We start from the raw sequence: 22,067 nt of genomic DNA on the forward strand, positions 1-22,067 counted from the left end.
TTCAGGGTTTTTAGCATTTGTGAGAAGATTCTTGAAACTATAGTTTCAAGTTGAAACTTATAAGTTTTGATTTTAATTACAATTTTGGTCTTATAAGATTATTGTGTGATCAGATCTGTGTAACTGGTTAGATCTCTAGGTGCATAGATCTCTAATTGGGTCTTCATTCTCAGTACATCTTCGATTTAGATTTTTGTACTCTAAAATTTTTGTAAAACTATATTTGCAAATTTTTTTAGATTACTTGGTATATTTCCAAAATCTTCGAGTACCTCTTCGAGTATATCTTGCTATAACCTGAAATTTAGGAATTATCAAGTTCATACGTTAGTAAATCCATATCTCGTCTTATGCCCGGAAATCCCTGCATCAGCAAGGTCTTACATGACGGAATTCCTATATTTCCAAATCTCTATCTTCAAACACCTAAATCCCCAAATCCCCGCATCATCGAGTTGCACTGAATTCATGCGTCCAAATACCTAACTTATGTCTTGAAATCATTGCCTACATCATTTTGAAATCTCCAATTTATACATTTTCAAATTTGTGCATATCTCTGCACCATTGATGCAACACCTCGATCCTACATTTCCAAATCTCTATATCCCCAAATCCTGCATTCGCAAACCTCTATATTCCAAATCCCTCCAAATCCTTAAATCCCCATACGCCACATCGCTATATCCCTTTAAACCCCACATCAAAATTTCCACGTGTACCGATCTGTTAATCAACGAATTCAAATTATGATCATTCTTGTGAACAAATTTGAGTAAAAATATCCTGACAAATTCCCAAATTTGAAAAATTAAACAATAAACAATTTGCTCCACATTTTCCCTTATTTTTCTCCTATCGAGTTGTACCAGAACTGTATTATACGAAAGTGACTTCGTGCCGAACGGTATAAGGTAACATTTGATCGTTCACATTTCTAATGAAGGCGATTTTGGAAAGAAACGCGATTGGATAGCGTGCGTTGCAGTTCCGCGATGGGAATATAGAGCGGAACAGGGCAGAAATATTTGTATCCCCGCGCGGGATTAATTTCTATTTTCAAGACAGTTTGGTAAGGAGCCCAAGATCACTGGACCTGAAAACGGTGGTGCACGATGGTGTCGCGGCACGACCCGAAGGTCCCTCGGTACCGTACGTTCACATGCCGATTGTAATTTGTTTATCGGCTAGAGAAACGATGAGCACACGAGAGTGGGTTCGATGACCGTCGAGAAAAAAGTATTGTTGTTTTCTTTCGGCGAACGCCCGAAGCGGATAATGACGTCAACGAGGCGGCCAGCCGTGTTCAGGTCGAAATGTGGAACAGGAATCGTAGAAAACGAGGGAAATTCTCTCGGTTTAATCTTTAGACCAACGATCCGTGCTCGTTCGCTCGCTTCGCTCCAAATTTGCAATCGTTGCGTTTCTGCTGCGATCAAATGTATCAGTCTTCATTCATTTCTGATGTAATTGAAAGTATCTTTGGATCGGTGTTCAATTTTGGGAACTGAATGGATCATTGAGGCATTCTCAATTTCTGTTGTAATTGAAAGTATTGTTGGGTCAACCTTCATTTCTGGTGCAACTAAAAGTATCATTGTGCCAACCTTCATTTCTGGTACAACTAATAGTATCATTCTGTCAACCTACATTTCTAATGCAACTAGAAGCATCATTAGGTCAAATTTCATTTCTGTTGCAACTAAAAGTGTTATTGAGCGATTCTCAATTTCTGTTGCAATCAAGTGTCATTAGGTCCTCCTTCATTTCTGTTGCAACCCGAAGCATCATTGGGTCAACCTTCATTTCTAATGCAACTAAAAGTATCATTAGGTCAAACTTCATTTCTGTTGCAACTAAAAGTATTATTGAGTGATTCTCAATTTCTGTTACAACTAGAAGTATCATTCATCCTTCCTCATTTCTGTTGCAACCAGAAGTATCATTGGGTCAACCTTGAACTCTATTGCAACCAAAAGTATCATCAGATTCAACCTTAATTTTTGTTACAATTAAAAGTAACATTAGGTCAACCTTCGTTTCTGTTGCAACCAGCAGTATCATTTGATCAGCCTTCATTTCTGGTGCAACTAAAAGTATCATTCTGTCAACCTTCATTTCTAATGCAACTAAAAGTATCATTAGGTCAAACTTCATTTCTGTTGCAACTAAAAGTATTATTGAGTGATTCTCAATTTCTGTTGCAACCAAAAGTGTCATTAGGTCCTCCCTCATTTCTGTTGCAACCAGAAGTATCATTGGGTCAACCTTGAACTCTATTGCAACCAAAAGTATCATCAGATTCAACCTTAATTTTTGTTACAATTAAAAGTAACATTAGGTCAACCTTCCTTTCTGTTGCAACCAGCAGTATCATTTGATCAGCCTTCATTTCTGGTGCAACTAAAAGTATCATTCTGTCAACCTACATTTCGAATTCAACTAAAAGTATCATTAGGTCAAATTTCATTTCTGTTGCAACTAAAAGTGTTATTGAGCGATTCTCAATTTCTGTTGCATTCAAGTGTCATTAGGTCCTCCCTCATTTCTGTTGCAACCAGAAGTATCATTGGGTCAACCTTGAACTCTATTGCAACCAAAAGTATCATCAGATTCAATCTTAATTTTTGTTACAATTAAAAGTAACATTAGGTCAACCTTCCTTTCTGTTGCAACCAGCAGTATCATTTGATCAACCTTCACTTCTGGTGCAACTAAAAGTATCATTGTTTCAACCTTCATTTCTAATGCAACTAAAAGTATCATTAGGTCAAACTTCATTTCTGTTGCAACTAAAAGTGTTACTGAGTGATTCTCAATTTCTGTTGCAACCAAAAGTGTCATTAGGTCCTCCCTCATTTCTGTTGCAACCAGAAGTATCATTGGGTCATCCTTGAACTCTATTGCAACCAAAAGTATCATCAGATTCAACGTTAATTTTTGTTATAATTAAAAGTAACATTAGGTCAACCTTCGTTTCTGTTGCAACCAGCAGTATCATTTGATCAACCTTCACTTCTGGTGCAACTAAAAGTATCATTGTTTCAACCTTCATTTCGAATGCAACTAAAAGCATCATTAGGTCAAACTTCATTTCTGTTGCAACTAAAAGTGTTACTGAGTGATTCTCAATTTCTGTTGCAACCAAAAGTGTCATTAGGTCCTCCCTCATTTCTGTTGCAACCAGAAGTATCATTGGGTCATCCTTGAACTCTATTGCAACCAAAAGTATCATCAGATTCAACCTTAATTTTTGTTACAATTAAAAGTAACATTAGGTCAACCTTCCTTTCTGTTGCAACCAGCAGTATCATTTGATCAACCTTCACTTCTGGTGCAACTAAAAGTATCATTGTTTCAACCTTCATTTCTAATGCAACTAAGAGTATCATTAGATCAAATTTCATTTCTGTTGCAAGTAAAAGCATTATTGAGTGATTCTCAATTTCTGTTGCAACCAAAAGTATCAATGGATCCTCCTTCATTCCCAATGCAACTAAAAGTACCAATGACTCATTCTCAACTTCTGCTGCAACCGAAAGTAACGTTGGATCATCCTTAATTTCTGTTGCAACCAAATGTATGGTTGGGTCATCAATTTCTGTTGCAAACGAAAGTATTATTCAATCATTCGAAAGTGACGTCGAACCATCCTTAAATTTTGTTGCAACCGAAAGTACCATTGGTTGTGCTTAATGTCTGCTGCCACCGAGAATATTATTGAGTCGTCCTTAATTTCTTCTGCAACCGAAAGTACTATTGGGTCATCCTCAATTTCTGGTGCAAATGAAAGTATCGTTGGATCATTCTGTTACTCGGTTGCAAAAGAAAGTCATGATGGACCATCTTTCAATTTTGTTGCGTATCAATCACTTCTTCCTTCTTTCTGCACTGCGAACTTTTCTGTTCGAAATGTATTGGGAATTGAGAACTCGAAATGTATTGGATCTTATAATTACTAGCTAGATCCTATAGTTACTAGCTAGATTAATGAATGAATTATTACAGATACTATGAGAGGTTCCTCTATGTCTTTACTAAACATATATCCTATATTATACACATGTATACTATACATGTTCTACGTGTACAGATACAGTTACTATTTCGTTATCATACAAATTCCTCTCGTTCCAAATAAACAATTCTAAATCTTGAAATGAAAGAAATTTAAAAATTTGTCCAACAATGTATTCAGCCATGTTATCCAAACGTACGTTCTTGAAAGAAACTGTCACAAGAAAAAGTACGGTGGAAAGCCGAAAAAGCGCGTGTCCCAGAGAGCAAAGAAAACGAGGAGGAGTGGAAATAATTCGAAGGCATTCCGCGAGAGACGTTCAGGCCGACGAACCCCGTAGCGTCCGTGCGAGCAGAAACGAACGCATACGCGTGAAAGTAATGGTCATGTCATTGGTGTACGCGTGTAACATGTACGTAGGTAGACGCGTGTGCGTGTGCGAATGTGTGGTTGCATCGCGTCACATGACTTCGCCTTAACCCAGTGCCAGTGGCAGTTGCCCATGGAACGAGCGCTTTTTGGGTCTAGGTCTATCGAGGGCGTTCACCCTGCTTACGTTGTTAACACACTTACCATACCGCTCGACGAAGCGGCAGACCTCGTCACACTCGCGGCCATCGCTCGCACTCCACCTTGCCCGCAGACCAGACGGAAGAGAGTAACGTCTGCCTACACCACTATGACCTCCGGCTACGTGGTCAAGAGGCTTCACTTTTAATCGTGCCCCCGCTCGGATCAACTCGGTCCGGGTCCAACTTGCTCGATTCATCCGCATCGACGTTAGTGCGTCTGCAAAACAACCGTTTAGTTTCAATTGATTAGAATTTTTTGGGAAAATATTGGACGTCTGTTGACTTATTTGTCAGCTGGAGCTAAGCTAGCTACAATATTAAAATGGAACAAGGTGAAATTTTAGGGCAATTTTATATGCAGTTGTATTATGTCGAGCTTTGACTATGAAGGTTATTGGACTTGGACTTCAAATTGAAGTGTATATAAAATTCGAGTAAGTTATGAGTGCGAGTGCGTCAGGTATGGACGTCAGGTTCCTCAAAGTACAGCAAGGTTAATTTCATGTGTAAATAGATATAGTTTATAATTGATGAAAATATCTATTGAAACACATGTGTATCCATGTCATACGTATCACACAGCTAATTAAAATAGGGGTTGCAATAATGAAGTTTACATCTTAAAAATGAGTACAAAACAATCAGTTTCTGTATCTTTAATTTTAATCATTTGTAAGATTATGAGCACATATGTCACCATGTTATAAGCTACAACCATTTATGACATCATAATCTTATAACCACTTATGACGATATGTGTACGTGTTACCAGGATTCTAGAAATTCAGAGACAACTTTCCTTGTTTCTGATCGGTGTAATTGACCGATTGAAATATATAGCTTGAAATTAATTTGATCAATCAGAGAATTTCTTTTGGTGTCAAGGCTCCCTTATGACGAATGAACATTGCAAAATGTATTATAAACAATTCATTGTACCATAATACACATGTTAATTTAGAATCAGGAAATGACACATATTACAAATAAATTACAACAAGGGTTATATTTTAATAAACGCATCAACCCAAAATTTAATATTATTAATTTGTATATGAATTTGGTGTTTAACTGCAGAAGAAGTTTGAACAAGCTTGAAATATCTATTTAAGAAAAATAAAATAGAAATTTCAATCGAAGTCCAAATATTATTAATTTTTATATGAATTTGACGTTTAATTGTAGAAGAAGTTTGAACAAACTTGAAATATCTATTTAAGAAAAATAAAATAGAAATTCCAATCGAAGTCTAAATACTATTAATTTTTATATGAATTTGACGTTTAATTTCAGAAGAAGTTTGAACAAGCTTGAAATATTTATTTAAGAAAAATAAAATAGAAATTTCAATTGTAGTTTAAATATTGAAATACGTAAAACAGAAATTTCTTTAGTTTAGACTCGAGATAACTCATGTTCAGATATTTGTCATTAATGTGTGCATTGTTTTAGTGAATTTTGCTAATTTAGAATAATATGGAAAGCGACCGATATTCGTCAAATTTTACAGAGAGGTCGTTGTCCGGGAACAGTGACGAGATCAGGACGTTCATCCCGTTGGCATTGTTGCCGTGACATGGCGTCCATCTTTGAGGCAGACAAGAAAAATCCATCTGCCTACGCATCGACAGCTTGGATATCTGTCGCCCTTGCTGCCCGTCAAAACTATACATCTCGTTATAAACCAGTAACAAGACTCAGACAATGTCTACTCTTCAATTTTACTTTGGACATTTCATTTACCAAAATTTAGTTAATACATGTGTATGTAGTTAATACAACGTTATTTAATACTTCTCTGACAGCCCCATTTTGAGCCGCCAAGAACTATAGGACCATCAAGGAAAACATACAAAAATACCAACTGAAGAAAAAATATTATCAGAAAATTGAAGAAAAGTATTATAAGAAAATTCATTTGCAAAACTCGTGAAGAAATGTAACATTTACATGGAAGTTTAATTTTCTGCAGTATTGTAAAGTGAAGATTTTAATTACACATCAAAAACATAACCTAGAATACTTGTTTTCTAGGTTATAGAACAAAGATAGAAACTTTGCAAAATTTGCACAGAAATGTAACATTTGTACATTTTTAATTTCTTACAGGATGTTACAGTGAAAATATTTTAATTGCGTATCAAAACCTAGTGTACCCGTTTGCTAGAAATTACAGAAGGTAGAAAATTTGTAGAATGTAAAATTTGCATATAGAAGTGCATGTTTAATTTTCTACAGGATTCTAAAATATTTTAATTACTTAATGACTAGACTATTCGTCTCATTGAAACAAAGAATGCAATCATCAGTTGCGATCATTCCTTCCCCCATTTACAATTATTCCTCTAGAAGAACGTAACAAGTCAAATAGTTGAGATCATCAATACTTTGTAGACTCTGGTGGCAATGACTCGAAACGAATGGAATCGATGGTTTGATCGGTTTCATTGAACCCATCGAACGGGCCACCGATCGTTTCACCTTCGCTTCGTGCGGTCGTTTAACAGTACATCTTTCCCCGATGTAAATTTCGTCGTCCGGTTCGAGTGACGAAATTCACTCTCTCGCCGTGTCGTCCCTACACGCTCGTGCCACGCTGGTACTTTCGTTCACGGCGAATGGAAAAGTTTCTTAAATCCAATCGGGATGGAAACGACACCGGGTTACCGTTAGTTCTGACGGTGATCGGCTCACACCCGAGTTCAACGGAGAAGGGCAAAAGGCCTTATGAGAACGATATGAATGGAACGATGTACAATCGGATATCTTGGGGTCATCAAACTTTTTGAGGAACATGTTGAAATTTTTGTTAATTTCGTAATTTTTAAATAGAATTTTTCGATGCATTTTTTAGTTTGAGTGGAGAATTTTTATGGGTTGAAATGATTTTTTTTTGTGAAGTAATTAATAAAACTTTTCATTTTTGTTTCTATCAAAATATCAGTGAAGTTATGATTATATTATGGAGGTGTAGCAATATGAGAATATTGCAAGAATTATAATAATACAACAGTATTAGAGAATTATAAAAAATGTAACAATACTACAGAAGTATAACAATATAACAGTATTATGAAATTATAAAAAATACAACAATATTATAGAATCATAACAATATGACAATATTATGAAATTATAAAAAATGCAACAATATTATAGAATCATAACAATATAACAGTATTACAAAATTATAAAAAATGTAACAATATTATAAAAATATAAAAATATAGCAGTATTATAAAATTATAAAAAATGTGACAATATTATAGAAATATAACAATATAACAGTATTACAAAATTATAAAAAATGTAACAATATTATAAAAATATAAAAATATAGCAGTATTATAAAATTATAAAAAATGTAATAACATTATAAAAATATAACAATATAACAGTGTTACAGAATTATAAAAAATGTAACAATATTATAAAAATATAAAAATATAGCAGTATTATAAAATTATAAAAAATGTGACAATATTATAGAAATATAACAATATAACAGTATTACAAAATTATAAAAAATGTAACAATATTATAAAAATATAAAAATATAGCAGTATTATAAAATTATAAAAAATGTAATAACATTATAAAAATATAACAATATAACAGTGTTACAGAATTATAAAAAATATAACAGTATTACAAAATTATAACAATATAACAATATTACAGAATTATAAAGAATATAACAGTATTTCAAAATTATAACAATATAACAATATTACAGAATTATAAAAAACATAACAATATAACAAAATTATAACAATATAACAATATTACAGAATTATAAAAAATATAACAGTATTACAAAATTATAACAATATAACAATATTACAGATCTATAAAAAACATAACAATATAACAAAATTATTACAACATAACAGAATTAAAAAATTATAAAAAATATAACAATATTGCAGAATATCATAAGTAGACTGCAGACTGTTTCTCTATTTATGCCACATAGTCTGCAAGATACAAGTAAATCATTCAGCTATCTATAGATTACATATTTATATTTATTTTGCAGTTTTTGACGCATCAAAAATGCATAAACATCCGTAGTCTGATTAAAAGTCATTTCATACAGCGATGTCGGCACATTTTTATTTATTTCTGGATAACGATATGAAATTCTTTTAACTTGAGATACTTAATAATTAATCTTGCAGACTGTTCGGAAACTGAATTAATAAACTTGTTTTATGCATACGAAGTTCCAGACGCGTCTAATTTTATTATGTGATATTCAGGAATATCTTCTAATAAAACGGCAGACTTGTAATGGTTACACCCATCAATTATGAAGCAACAATTTGTTAAAAATATGGCGAATATCGGGTTTAAACTTGTATTTAGTTTTTAAATATCACGAAGTTTGTTCTACTTTGTTACTATCGTTATAATTTTGAAATTGATAGCAGTAATTATAATTTCACATTTTTGCATGAGTTCTGTAAATGAATTTATTGTATTTCACTACTTTTTTTTAAACGTTTTTATATTTTCAGAAGAATATCAAGTTTACTAATAAAATAAATTAGACTGTTTTGCAAGTAACAAAATATGTAATAATAAAATCATGACAGAATCATTTTAAAATTAACCCTTTACATTGGCTCAAAAATAACAAAAATGACAAAAATGTGGCTCCACATTTTCTTGTACCATAAGTAATTCAGATAACTAAACTATGGTTAAATATTTTCGTTCATCTACTACGTATAATAAGTAAAAAATACTGTCATACTGTCGCAATTTTATTGAGAACATTGATCCATATAACCTTGAACTTTGATCCTTGATCCTTAATTAAGTTGTAGGTAAAAGAAATTAAAAGGGTTAAAATTAAGGCTCTTCTCCTCTCTGAAGGAAAATTTTAAAAACGAATCTTCGAGTGCAAATTCTAAAACGAAGAGTCCTCACAAGAATCGTCCATAAGTGGCGATATAACACGAGAAGTAGAAGGACCGGAAGCTAGGTTCCATGCCAGATGGATTCGCCCGGTGCATTCTGCACGCTCGTTGGCAACGCGAGTGTGCGCGCGCTCGCGCGAGCGGACTTAGTTGGGAACGAGGAGGAAGACCTAGTTCGAAGGTAGAACGCTGCAACGGCACTAGGTCACGCATCGCAGTTCCTGAACAGCTCGAACGTTCGTCTAAGTGTGCGAACGTGTGCACGTGCATGTGCTGCATCGAGCCGAGTACGCGGCACGCATACGCGACGAGAGAGGCCGACGATAGTCGCCGGTCATGGACACCATCGACAACCACCTTCTCTTGGCTTTTCGAACAATTTCTAGCGTCACATTTTTACGGGTACCTTCCGGAACCATCCTTCTAGATAATCTTTGTAACTCCTCTCAAATTAAATTTCGCATAATCAATCGCAGACTTTGATATCTTCAAATTTTGACAATTTGACTGCCACATTCATATGTAGACCTCCACATGTAGACATTCATATGTGGACACCCTTGATGTGGATGTCGTTCAAATTAAACTATCACTTGCATTATTGAATATTTTCAAGAATTTTTCAATTTACCTAGTCAGAAATATTCATATTAAATACTTGGTACTATGAATAATAAATATGACAGAATGTTATAGACATATTTGATAAAATTTGTTAGAAACAAAATCAACTGTCTGATCAAATTTTCTACAACCTCAGCGAGGTAGCCAACATGTTAAACCTTCTTCCACATATTTTAAACCATTCTTCCTATAAATTCAAACCTTCGTTATGTATTAAATTAGTCAAACAAGAAGTCACAAGAAGAGATTTTATTTTAACCAAAAAAGTAGTGATGTCAATGAAAGTCTGCAATCTTGGCAGATGTTACGAGTGTCCGCGAATAGCCTCGCATACGTATTTCACCATTCCGTTTCTTAAATAGTCATAAAAAGATAAAGTATTGCGTTTTATGTGTAGGTAACTAGCTATAACAGTAGGTTTGAAATTGAAAATAAAGAAACTTCATTTAACCGCAGGTATTAACCCCGTCATCACAGCAGGCAGTCAAAATGGCGGGTTCCAGTTTTCACATTTTGTATGACAAAACGTAAATGTCTATGTTAAGATAAATTGTATGTCAGTGCTACATGTTTTTCTACTTAATTTTCAAATTATAAACATGTATTTGTTTGGTTCTATCTGCACATCGTTGAATGTGGATATCAATAATCGATTTTATAATCTAGCGTAAACAAGAACCGGGAAACCTACGAATCGTGAAGAATACGTCAAAGTAACGCGTCAGGAAGACCCGCAAATTTAATCTGATCAAACGTTCACCGCTATGAAATAATGAATGGTTCGAGCGATGGTCTCGAGGTTTTAACGGCACTGCTCTGCCACACATAACACTGTTGCATCTAACATTGTTCGAGGCTTCCGGGTGTAAAGCGTGTCCTCGAGGAAGTTTTTCCCAACATTCCTCAAACGTTACAGCTAACCTCAGCAGAGATCTGGAAACTCGTCGGTAAGAAGATGCTTCTAGGATAACATCCGGATACCTTCGAGAATGTTTCGAGTAACAATGTTAAGCGTGAATGAATGATTCATAGATGATGTTTGGGTGAAAATCGTGATTCATTGATACGAATATGTCACGTTGCCAAATGCGTATCAGTGTATGTGACGTCATTGTGAAGTAGTCATTCGACGGTAAACAAATTCTGAGGCAACACACTGGTAATGTTACGGTACAGTTATAGGTTAAGGAGGTTCTATATTTTGAGGAGGTTCTATGTTGGAAATCCCCTAGGTTTTCCTTGATTTCCTATGATTAGGTTCTTTAACATTTAACATAGGTTCTTTGAATTCTACGATCGAGGTTCTCATTTGGTTCCACTTAGGATACTTCTAGAATTCTCTAGGTTAGGCTTCCCGGAATTTTTCTAGATTTCTTAGAGTCTCTGTACACAGAAATTACTTAGGGTCTATAATAGTTTTACTGAAATTTAAGGTGTACTCATTTTTTTTCAATTTTCCTACATTTCTCAGATTCTTCAAACAATGTTTTTAGAATTCTATAAGGATTCTCTTACAGTTCAAGACCTATTAAGTTCTCAAAAATTTTCTTAGACTCTTTACACTTTTTTTGGGAAACACTTAGGACTTTATAGGAATTTTGATAAAGTTTAAGGTTTTTTCAATTTTCCAAAATTTTTACAGGTTCCTTAAATTTTTCATGGAATGTTAAGACTTCGTGAGAGCTTCTACAGAACTAGACCATTAAGTTTCTTAAAATTCCCCTAGATTCCTTAGACTCTCCATGGAGTCTCCATAAGCTTCTATAAGGATTTTCCTAAAATTCCCCAGGGCCTTAAGTTTACTAGATTTCTTTAGGATCTTCATAGAATTTCTCCAGGAATTTTCAGGATATTCAGGAAGATATCTTTGCTTCGTCATCTTCATTTACCCTCGAATTAAACTTGATGAACTCTTTATGATTCCTCTACAGAATCACCTTAGATTCTGTAGATTGCTCCTATGTTTCCTCAAGGAACTTTAACTTTGCTAGGTTTCCATAGGAACTCTTTAGGATTCTACGCTCACCACAGCAAGAAACTTGATGCACCCTTTAAGATATAAAGTTAAGATTACTTCCTGAAGACCCTCTATAGGATTACCCTAGATTCTGTAGATTCCACATACGATTCCTCCAGAAACTTTAACTTCACTAGATTTCCATAGGAACTCTTTAGGATTCATTCACCCTAGAAAGAAACTTGATGATCTTTTTAAGATTCCTCGACAAAATTACCTTAAATTCTATAGAGTCTTCCTATGTTTCCCCCATTTGATTGACCCAGGTCCCTCAGGTCCCTCAGGTCCCTCTTCTCCACCTGTAAAATCCACCCTCAACTACTCGAACCCTCTAGAATTTCCTAACGATTTCCCCAGATCGCCTTCGAACCCATCTAAACTTCCTAGAACTCCCGTAACATCTATTATCCTAGAACTTCCTAGAACTTCCGTAACATCTATTATCCTAGAACTTCCTAGAGCTTTCTAGAACTTCCTTGAACTTCCTAGAGCTTCCTAGAACTTCCTAGAACTCCCCATATCCTCCACATCCACAAGCTTCTCGGATTTTATTAGAAATTAAAGAACTCTCATACCGCAGTACATAGTTGCACCAGGTGATAAAAATTAGCAACGGGCAGCACGGAATTCCTGGCGGCGTTCGTATCGGGGCGATTCGTTCCGGGCTGAGAACGGGAACGAGCGAATAAGAAGGAGCCGGGTATCGGCGCGAACTCGTCCGCTTTGAAAAGGGAATTCTCCCGTGACACATTCGTTTTTATCGCAATCTGGCTCGGCCACGAATCTCAGCCGAGGTTTCTGGGCATATACGGAAAGTCGGCGAGTCTCGCGTATAGCTGCTCCGTATACGAGCCATTGACCCGCCGCGTTTCGTCTTGCCACCTCCTCCACCTCCTCCTACTCGGTACACGGTGCCGGCTATCCAATCGAGCTGCCTGTTGCTGCTACCACCACCGTCACCATTTCGCAGGTGTACGTAAACAAATACGCTTCTAACGGGCCCACCGAAAACGACGTAAGACGACTTACGTAATCGACGATTTCGGCTCTGGTCGCTTGCAGAATCGCCGAATTCGCTTGGCGAAGAAAGTACGGTCTCAACGATTCAACTTTCGGATCTTTAGTTAGATGATTCAACTTTCAGATCTTTAGTTAGACGCAATGTGGGCTGTTTTATTTTTGTCTCAACGGGTCATTGATTTGATATATAGGACTTTTTTAGAGAGAAGAGAAGACTTGTCAGGGAGTATGAGAAGAGGGAAGAGGATTTTAGAGAGGGTTGCAAGGTTTTTGGGGTTTGAAAGTTTGGGGAAATTTATGACTTTTCAAAGTTAGAAATGTAGCAAGTACGAAGTTGAGATATCTGAATATTTATAAGTTTAGCTTAGTAATTTGACTATTTAAAAATTACATATATTATAATATTTATCATACCATCATACATCACAGACGTCTTACTAAAGAAACCATACATACTCGTTCATATCACCGAATATAAAAAAGCATATATACACAATATTATAGTAAAGTGCCTATACAAAATAAAGTGAATATAATTCGTCACTCGCGATAGTAGTAAAAAAGTAGTTTAAGTAGTAGTAATAATAAAGTAGTCTTAATAATTTTTGCGACGAGTGAACGATGATCGCAAACGAAAGAGTTAAAGTTACAGTAGATTCGCTGTTATTTTTGTGGGTCACGGTGTTTCCGTTATAGCACTGGTAGATGATATACAAAGGTGTTAAAGGCGCTTGCACGGCCATTGTCGACGATTTAGATCTTGCGTCACGTATCCACGCGTTTCCTGCGCGTCGAACACGACGGAGCCGAGTATCGTAACAAGGCAGTTACAAAATAGCAATAGCGAGATAAATCGATGCCTACGAATTCGACAGGTTGGTTTCAGGGTCGGGACTTTAACCTCGAACATTGAACTCGACGCAAAAAATAGTCTCGGATTCGTTTTTCGACCGCTTCGCAGTAGCTCTGCGCGACGAACAGAGAGCGTTCTTTTTTCACTTTTTCGTTACTATTCGCGATTTTCCATGCTGCAAAAACTTCCGCATTGCACGGTTGTTTGTGTGCGTGTGTGTTTTGCATACAATCGGTAATGCGATTCCAACGGTCGGTCGAGAGGAACCGGTTGCTAAAAATGTGATAAACCGGTCGCCAAAACGGCGAAAAAAATTGCTGAACCGTAACCCCGCAGTTTTTTCGAGCGAACGTTTCTGGAAACTGAGAGAATCGATGTCAACGGAGAACGGAAATATACGGCTGCTAATCTGACACGAGACCGCGTCAAATGATGAGTCTGAACCTTTGCTCAGAATTAATCATACTGTTCCTTCAGACACATTGTCCTTCGAATTTCAGATTTCAATTATAAATTTTTTTAAATCTTACGAATATCCACTTAGCGGAACTATAATAGAAAGTACAGATAACGTCCTGCTGTTTCCAAATATATTTTCAGTATTTATTGGTAATTTCACCAGGAACCCAAATTTTGTTCACAGTCTACAAAATGTAAAGGAAAACTAAAAGGAAGATTTCCGTCGCCTTCGAAGCTAAAAAAAATCCAAAAGCAATCCGAACGATCTATCCACTCGCTCTCGATTCGTCTCGAAAAAAGAGGTTTAAAAAAATGAGCAAAATTCCATCATGATTCGCGGTTTCTCGAGAGCGAAGCGCCGATACCGTTCGCGGTCAAAGCCGTCGCTAGGGACAGCCTCGAGGAAGCAGAGCGGTCGTCGACCCCTGAAAATACTCTTACGCATTGTGTGCCACTTCACTTCTGAGCGGTCACGAAGCGAGCGAGCGAGCGGACTCGAAGCGAGCGAGGACGAACCTCGATGTTTCCGACTCGGTGTTACATTATGGCTCACCCTAGGATTCCACGCAGTTCTCTGTCCCCTCTTCGTTCCCTTCTCTTGTCCACCAACGCCTCCTTCCTTTCAACTTCTTCCTCCGCTTCTTCTTCTGCTTCTTCTTCGTCGTCGTTTCTGCTTTCAGCTCGACGCCCAAAGCTAACAGTACTCTCGCGACTAGCCTAGCCAGACGTTGAGACCGTCAGGGACGTACCGCTTGAATTTCTGGGCCCAAATGAAAACGAAGCTCGGCCACAACTGCCACCTACTTTATTCCAGTTTCTAGAACCTACTTGACGTTCTACAAACTTCAACCTTGATGCATATTCTGCGAGGAGTATGCAGATGGCGTCGGGCTTGTTCAGAAGTAGACCGCATTAGGCCATTGCATATTTCGCTGACTACGATTTTCAACAATTCTGAGCTATGTATTCTAGCTATACTTAGAATACACTAACAAGTAAACCTACCCAAGTGTCACTCTCCGATTTTGATGAAATTTGGATATGTTATAGTACATTGAAAATTAGGGGACACGTATTTTTTTTTATCTGCGGTAAAACATATTTAGGGTATGAAACAACCCCCCAAAGTGTGAGGGTAAAATGGAAAAATTGTGATATTTTCGAGATCAGTGAAGCAATCTTGATGATTTTTGGTATGAAAGTATCTTTCGATAGAAGACAAAAATTGGCCTAGGTATGTTAGAAGGGGAGTGAAAATTAGGGGGTGAAATACCCTAAAGCGACCAATTTTTTGCAGCAAAAAAATCAGTTTTGATCTGATCGAAATAAAATCTATTAAAACTTGAAGAGGAAAGTTAATTAGGGAACACGTATTTTTTTTCTTTTTTATTACATAAATATTTGGGACGTAAATAACTCCTAAATTACCGCGCTCGTTTGGCACTACGCATGAAACGCCTTGCAAAACTGTATCTCCTAACTGTTCGATCTTTTTAATATATCGGTTTTTTACGTTACTGAATGGAAATCTGAAATCAAAATTCAATATAACGGATCCATTATGGCGGACGAAAACTCGAAAACCTACTTACATGGACTGTATTTGTGACATGCGATTTTCAAAATATAATACAATTTCTGACATTCATTGTTAGGTATGTAAGGTGCATCAAGCGTGTTAAGAACATATTGTAAATATATTGTTTATAACAAAATTGTTTGAACAAAGGAATTAATAAAATATGTGATCAATGTTTCCATAAACATTTTTTGCATACGATGAATGCTGTCATCAGATTTTAAAAAATTTCATTTTTAAGCTACATTGTTCAAACAATTTTGTTATAAACAATATATTTACAATATGTTCTTAACACGCTTGATGCACCTTACATACCTAACAATGAATGTCAGAAATTGTATTATATTTTGAAAATCGCATATCACAAATACAGTCCATGTAAGTAGGTTTTCGAGTTTTGTCCGCCATAATGGATCCGTTATATTGAATTTTGATTTCAGATTTCCATTCAGTAACGTAAAAAACCGATATATTAAAAAGATCGAACAGTTAGGAGATACAGTTTTGCAAGGCGTTTCATGCGTAGTGCCAAACGAGCGCGGTAATTTAGGAGTATTTACGTCCCAAATATTTATGTAATAAAAAAGAAAAAAAATACGTGTTCCCTAATTAACTTTCCTCTTCAAGTTTTAATAGATTTTATTTCGATCAGATCAAAACTGATTTTTTTGCAGCAAAAAATTGGTCGCTTTAGGGTATTTCACCCCCTAATTTTCACTCCCCTTCTAACATACCTAGGCCAATTTTTGTCTTCTATCGAAAGATACTTTCATACCAAAAATCATCAAGATTGCTTCACTGATCTCGAAAATATCACAATTTTTCCATTTTACCCTCACACTTTGGGGGGTTGTTTCATACCCTAAATATGTTTTACCGCAGATAAAAAAAAATACGTGTCCCCTAATTTTCAATGTACTATAACATATCCAAATTTCATCAAAATCGGAGAGTGACACTTGGGTAGGTTTACTTGTAAGTAAGAAATCGACAGTCATATGGTGATTGTAGGATTGCCTAACACTATCTGTATGATCAAGGTTCATCATAAGTTAACTTTTATGATAGTAGAAAAGTAGAACTGAATTTGCTCGAATTCTTTTTGCGGATCAATCGCAGATTCCTAAGTGATACAATGATTCAAGTAATTAACCTTGATCGCTTCGATTTAAGGTTAACTATCGCATTCGCTAAGCTTTCTCAAACTCATTAGACATTTTCCATGATTCCACAAATAATTTGAAAAGCTTTGCAGAAGGTAAACTTCTCCAACGGCTCACCTCGACCTTTCTTTTAAGATAAACTTTATTGACGTAGACGCGGAGATTAACCCTTAACTACAGACCACTTATCTCGGTAGACGTCTGAACTCATCGCAGGTAAAATACAGCTCCCTTGCGTATTAAATAAGGTAATTATATTAAACTCATTGGCACTTCAGAAACAAAGTAATGGTATGTGGTAATAACAAACTGTGTTTGAGGGTTAAACATTTGCTTTTCGAGCGTCTGTTCGTTTGACCTTTTCTATGATTCTACAAATAAACCAGAGAGATCCTTCTGCCAGAAGATTGAAGTTAACCTTGACCTCTCTCCGTTTTAAGGTCAACGTTATTGACACAGGCACGAGGGTCTGAAGGGTGACTCTATTTCAAGATTTCACAAATAAATTTAAGAAACGTGGTTACGAAAGAACGGTTTCAGAATTCGATTTTTAACCAAGGTCGCGTTAGAAGGTCCTCTACACGGTGATGAAATTGAACGTTCAAACGTGAGAATGATTCAAGGATAAAGCTGTCTGGCCATTCAAGGACCCCATAGGTTGTTGGACCTTGGTTCCCTGAGAATGTGTTAGAAGGTTTAAATCGAGAGTGGGCTTGAACGACGAAAAAAAGTACCTTGAAAGGTTTCGTGACCGAGACACGTGTCAGTCGCGAATCTTCAAGGTGTCCATGATAATCGACCATTCTTATCGCGTTCGAGAACAGCAACCACTGTGACCGTAATTACTCCTCGAGTATTCTCGATGTAGGTGAAGTAGCTTTTCCACCTAACGGCACGGAATCGAGAGGAATACTTTCTTCCGTGCATTTCATCCTTCGTCCTGATACATTCGGCTAAGCTCATCCGTGAGTACTTCTGGTCTACGACTTATCTTTTACGATGCATTCAACGATTCTTATCGGTGTAATTTAGGTAATTTATGGAATACGTTTAATTAAGTAAATAATTAGTACATTGCTTCCTTGGAAAATTTTCGACTGAACATCAAGATTCAGTTCAGTTACTTTAAATCCCTGATCTCCTTAAAATTTTTGACTCGAATAAAAAATTTTCCTGAATATACACATTTCGTTAAAAATGAACGAATTTCAAAGGAAATATTTTGCAGTTGAAAATAAAAAATTTGCAATCAATTGACTGTAAAATGCAATGAATAATTGCAGAGTAATTTTGTAGTGCAGCGTACGTCGAAATGTGATTTACAGAGAAGAGTAATCGGCAATAGGAAAAAAGTCGAGCTAAAAGCGAAGCGAGACGTCTCACGGATCGGCATCCGCTCGATGTAGGTAAAGTTTCTAATGCGAAGCAGATCGGCGTCGAAGAAGAAGTCGCGTTGTGTGCACGTACACCGATCGGGACAAAACCCACCTCCACGCTGTGCAAAAGAAGTAAACTAGTGCATCCCGGTACACCGTGCACGCAACCACGATGTAAGAGAGTATTTTCAGGGGTTAACGAACTCGCCGCGGACATCTCTCGCCGGCCGTGTCATACTTTGCGCTTGCCGAGCCACCATCATCAAGAAGGGGGGAAATCAACGATTTTTCTCCCGATTCCGTGAACGTGATTTTAATTCGTGCTCCGTTTGAAAGTCGAACGTCTGTCTGCCTTAATACCCACTTCCATTGTCGGATCTTTCGAGCTTTTGCTTTTCAAACTTTACCAAATTATTCACCCCTTCGTGCGCCGGACATATTAACGCTTCACGAGTTATTTTTTCTTGTCGGGCAGTTTTTTATGGAATTCAATAAAATGTGGAGTCGATTAAATCGACGCTTTTTATCAAATTTTACGAAGTTTTATTTTTTATTTATATGCTGTTACATGTCTTTTGACATATGTGAAGTTGTTTATGTGTCTTTTTATGGACACATTTTTTTCTTTCTTTGTTTTTGGATATTTTTTAAGGAAATTATATTGAGGTGTATGTATAGGATTAAAACATCAATATTATTGAATCAACGCTATTTAATAAAACTTTGCGATGTTATTTCGCAAAGTTACTTATTTACTAAGTTTCAAAGTAAAATTCATTTACATGTCTGGTATTTATTAATAGTATAACATTTTGTACAACATTCACCCTTCTGAAATGAAACCTCTCAGCATTTTACGAAATTAAAACGCTACGTAAATATTTAAAAAATTGCACAATAGATTCCATACAATAAACAATAATAAACTTTAACAATAACAAGAAAAGTCCACCATAAAAATAAACTAAAGCAGAAGAATTCAAGCAAAAAATCTCAGTCTTAAGAATGAAAAATTCACGTGACCCAAAATGTTAATAAAAAAAGAATCTTCTAAATCCATGCTACGTAAAATTTCTGCTGACGAAAAAATCTTATAAATTCCCACTCCGTAATTTAATTAATTCTTAATTGAATCTCGGCATAAAAGTTTGGATAATTTTAAGCTGTTTCAAGTTTCACCTGAATTATTAATTCTCATTTGTGTGCCTTCTGAAAATAATATCTTTATTATAAAAATATACTAGCTATAAAAAATATATTATCATCGAATTAAACCATCGTAATGACTTAAGAATAGACAGTCAAAGAATTTTAATTTAATTTGTTTCGAAGTTAATTAAAAAAATGATGGACGTATTAGATTCACGGTGTAAAGATGGACGTATTAGATTTACAGCGTAAAGATGGGTGTTAAAACAGCGTGTATGACACAGATCGTAGAATGCGTTTCCGGTAGAGTCGCGAAAACGTGGCGTTGGCCTTCCGGCGCGGCGTCTCAGCGAGCGGAAACGACGTAAGCGAGAAGCGCAAGGTGAAGGTAAAGGTAACGTCGAGGAAGAAGGTATATAGACGGGAGAAAAGTGGCGATTTAGCGTGATCATGGTTGCCTCGGTACGCAGCTCGGTAACCAAGAGCTAGCTAAGTAGTGCAAGCGTAAGAGTGTTCTATGCTAGAGGTCAGTAACCACTCGCGAACGCTCCGCTCCGCTCCGTTCTGTTCCGTTCCGTTCCGGTTACCCGCTCAGCACGGGTATGGACGATCGCTCTCCTCCTTCGAGCGCTATCGTCGATCTACTCTTTTTATCCACAATTTTCAGAAATCGATATTCTTATCCTTCCTTTAAAACTTTGTGCTGAAAATATTCATCGACTTACAATAAAGTCACAATAGTGACTTTGATAATTATACTTTAAAATTGTGTGAACATTGAGTTACTATGATAGTTATGTTGTAATTTCTACAAATGACGTTGGTCTTTCGGTAATATTCTTCACTTTCAGAAGTAATGTCCATTTTTTTAAGAAAAATGAACTGACTTTCGTGAACTGTCTGATTTTAAACTAACTGATTTGATAACTCAGTTTCAACTGATTGAGTTACTACAATAATTATGTTGCAATAATTTCTGCAAATGACACTATCTTTTTTATAAAATTCTCCACACATAGCAAAGTTGATTTTCTTAAATTTACGAAAAATTTCAAACTGACTAGTTTTGGTGAACATCGAGTTACTACAATAATTTCTGCAAATGACACTATCCTTTTTATAAAATTCTCCACTCGTAGCAAAGTTGATTTTCTTAAATTTACGAAAAATTTGAAACTGACTAGTTTTGGTGAACATCGAGTTACCACAATAATTATATTACAATAATTTCTGCAAATGATACTACCCTTTCTATAAAATTCTCCACACATAACAAAGTTGATTTTCTTAAATTTACGAAAAATTTGAAACTGACTAGTTTCGGTGAACATCGAGTTACCACAATAATTATGTTACAATAATTTCTGCAAATGACACTATTCCTTCTGTAAAATTCTCCACACATAGCAAAGTCAATTTTCTTAAATTTACGAAAAATTTCAAACTGACTAGTTTTGGTGAACATCGAGTTACTACAATAATTATGTTACAATTTCTGCAAATGACACTATCCTTTCTATAAAATTCTCCACTCGTAGCAAAGTTGATTTTCTTAAATTTACGAAAAATTTGAAACTGACTGGTTTCGGTGAATATTGAGTTACTGGGATAATTACGTTATAAGTTCTGCAAATGGCACTAGCGGAAATAAAGTGAGAAATCAATTTGACGCGACACGCTCGATCGATCCTCAGAATAGTTTCAGCGCCGCCTGTTTTCCGAGTGTACGATATTATGTAAAAGTGGCCGCATCCTATCTACCTTATCGTCGCGATTTCCTGTTCCCATCGTTCCCTTCTTTCTCCATTTCCCATCCCCCTAAGCTCTCAAAAGGGTACACCCAGAATAGTAGTAGTTAGTATAACTCAAAATTGGGAAATGTTCGAAAAGACCTTTATGCTTGTTGCGTACGAAACTTTCAAGGTTCAACCTTCTTCATCCTTCTTCAAGGATGACTTCAAGGTTAGAAGGATTATATTTTACTCCTTTTACATTTCTAACGTTTACATAAATAAATCCTAAGAAATATATATATACAAAAGAATATACATATACAAAAATAATAGTAATATGGACATATGTGAGTTGTTAAATTTAAAACCAAAGTGCTCACATATGTAAAAAATTCTTAAAGACGTTAGACTAACTATTGCTTCAGAGATGATTAATACTAGTTACATCTTGACAAATAAATAATGCTAGCAACATCTTGACAAATAAATAATGCTAGCAACATCTTGACAAATAAATAATGCTAGCTACATCTTAACACATAAATAATAATAGTAACATCTTGAATAAATAATACT

The 22,067-nt window shown here is 35.8% G+C and overlaps 1 protein-coding gene across 2 annotated transcripts in view; it reads right to left on the reverse strand.

The window, feature by feature from the left end:
* The window catches only part of LOC100877269 (protein FAM76A), an 81,137-nt gene that overhangs the window by 4,780 nt on the left and 54,290 nt on the right, over positions 1 to 22,067 (reverse strand). Inside the window, exon 7 of one of the 2 annotated variants that reach the window (XM_076541998.1) lies at positions 4,772 to 4,807. The exons of the other annotated variant lie outside the window; for it this stretch is intronic. The gene's annotated coding sequence lies outside the window, so the exon portion shown is untranslated. Of the gene's footprint in view, positions 1 to 4,771; positions 4,808 to 22,067 lie in introns of those variants that run through there. 2 annotated transcript variants of the gene reach the window in all.

This window comes from Megachile rotundata, chromosome 2 (assembly GCF_050947335.1).
Source record: "Megachile rotundata isolate GNS110a chromosome 2, iyMegRotu1, whole genome shotgun sequence".
NCBI lineage: Eukaryota > Metazoa > Arthropoda > Insecta > Hymenoptera > Megachilidae > Megachile > Megachile rotundata.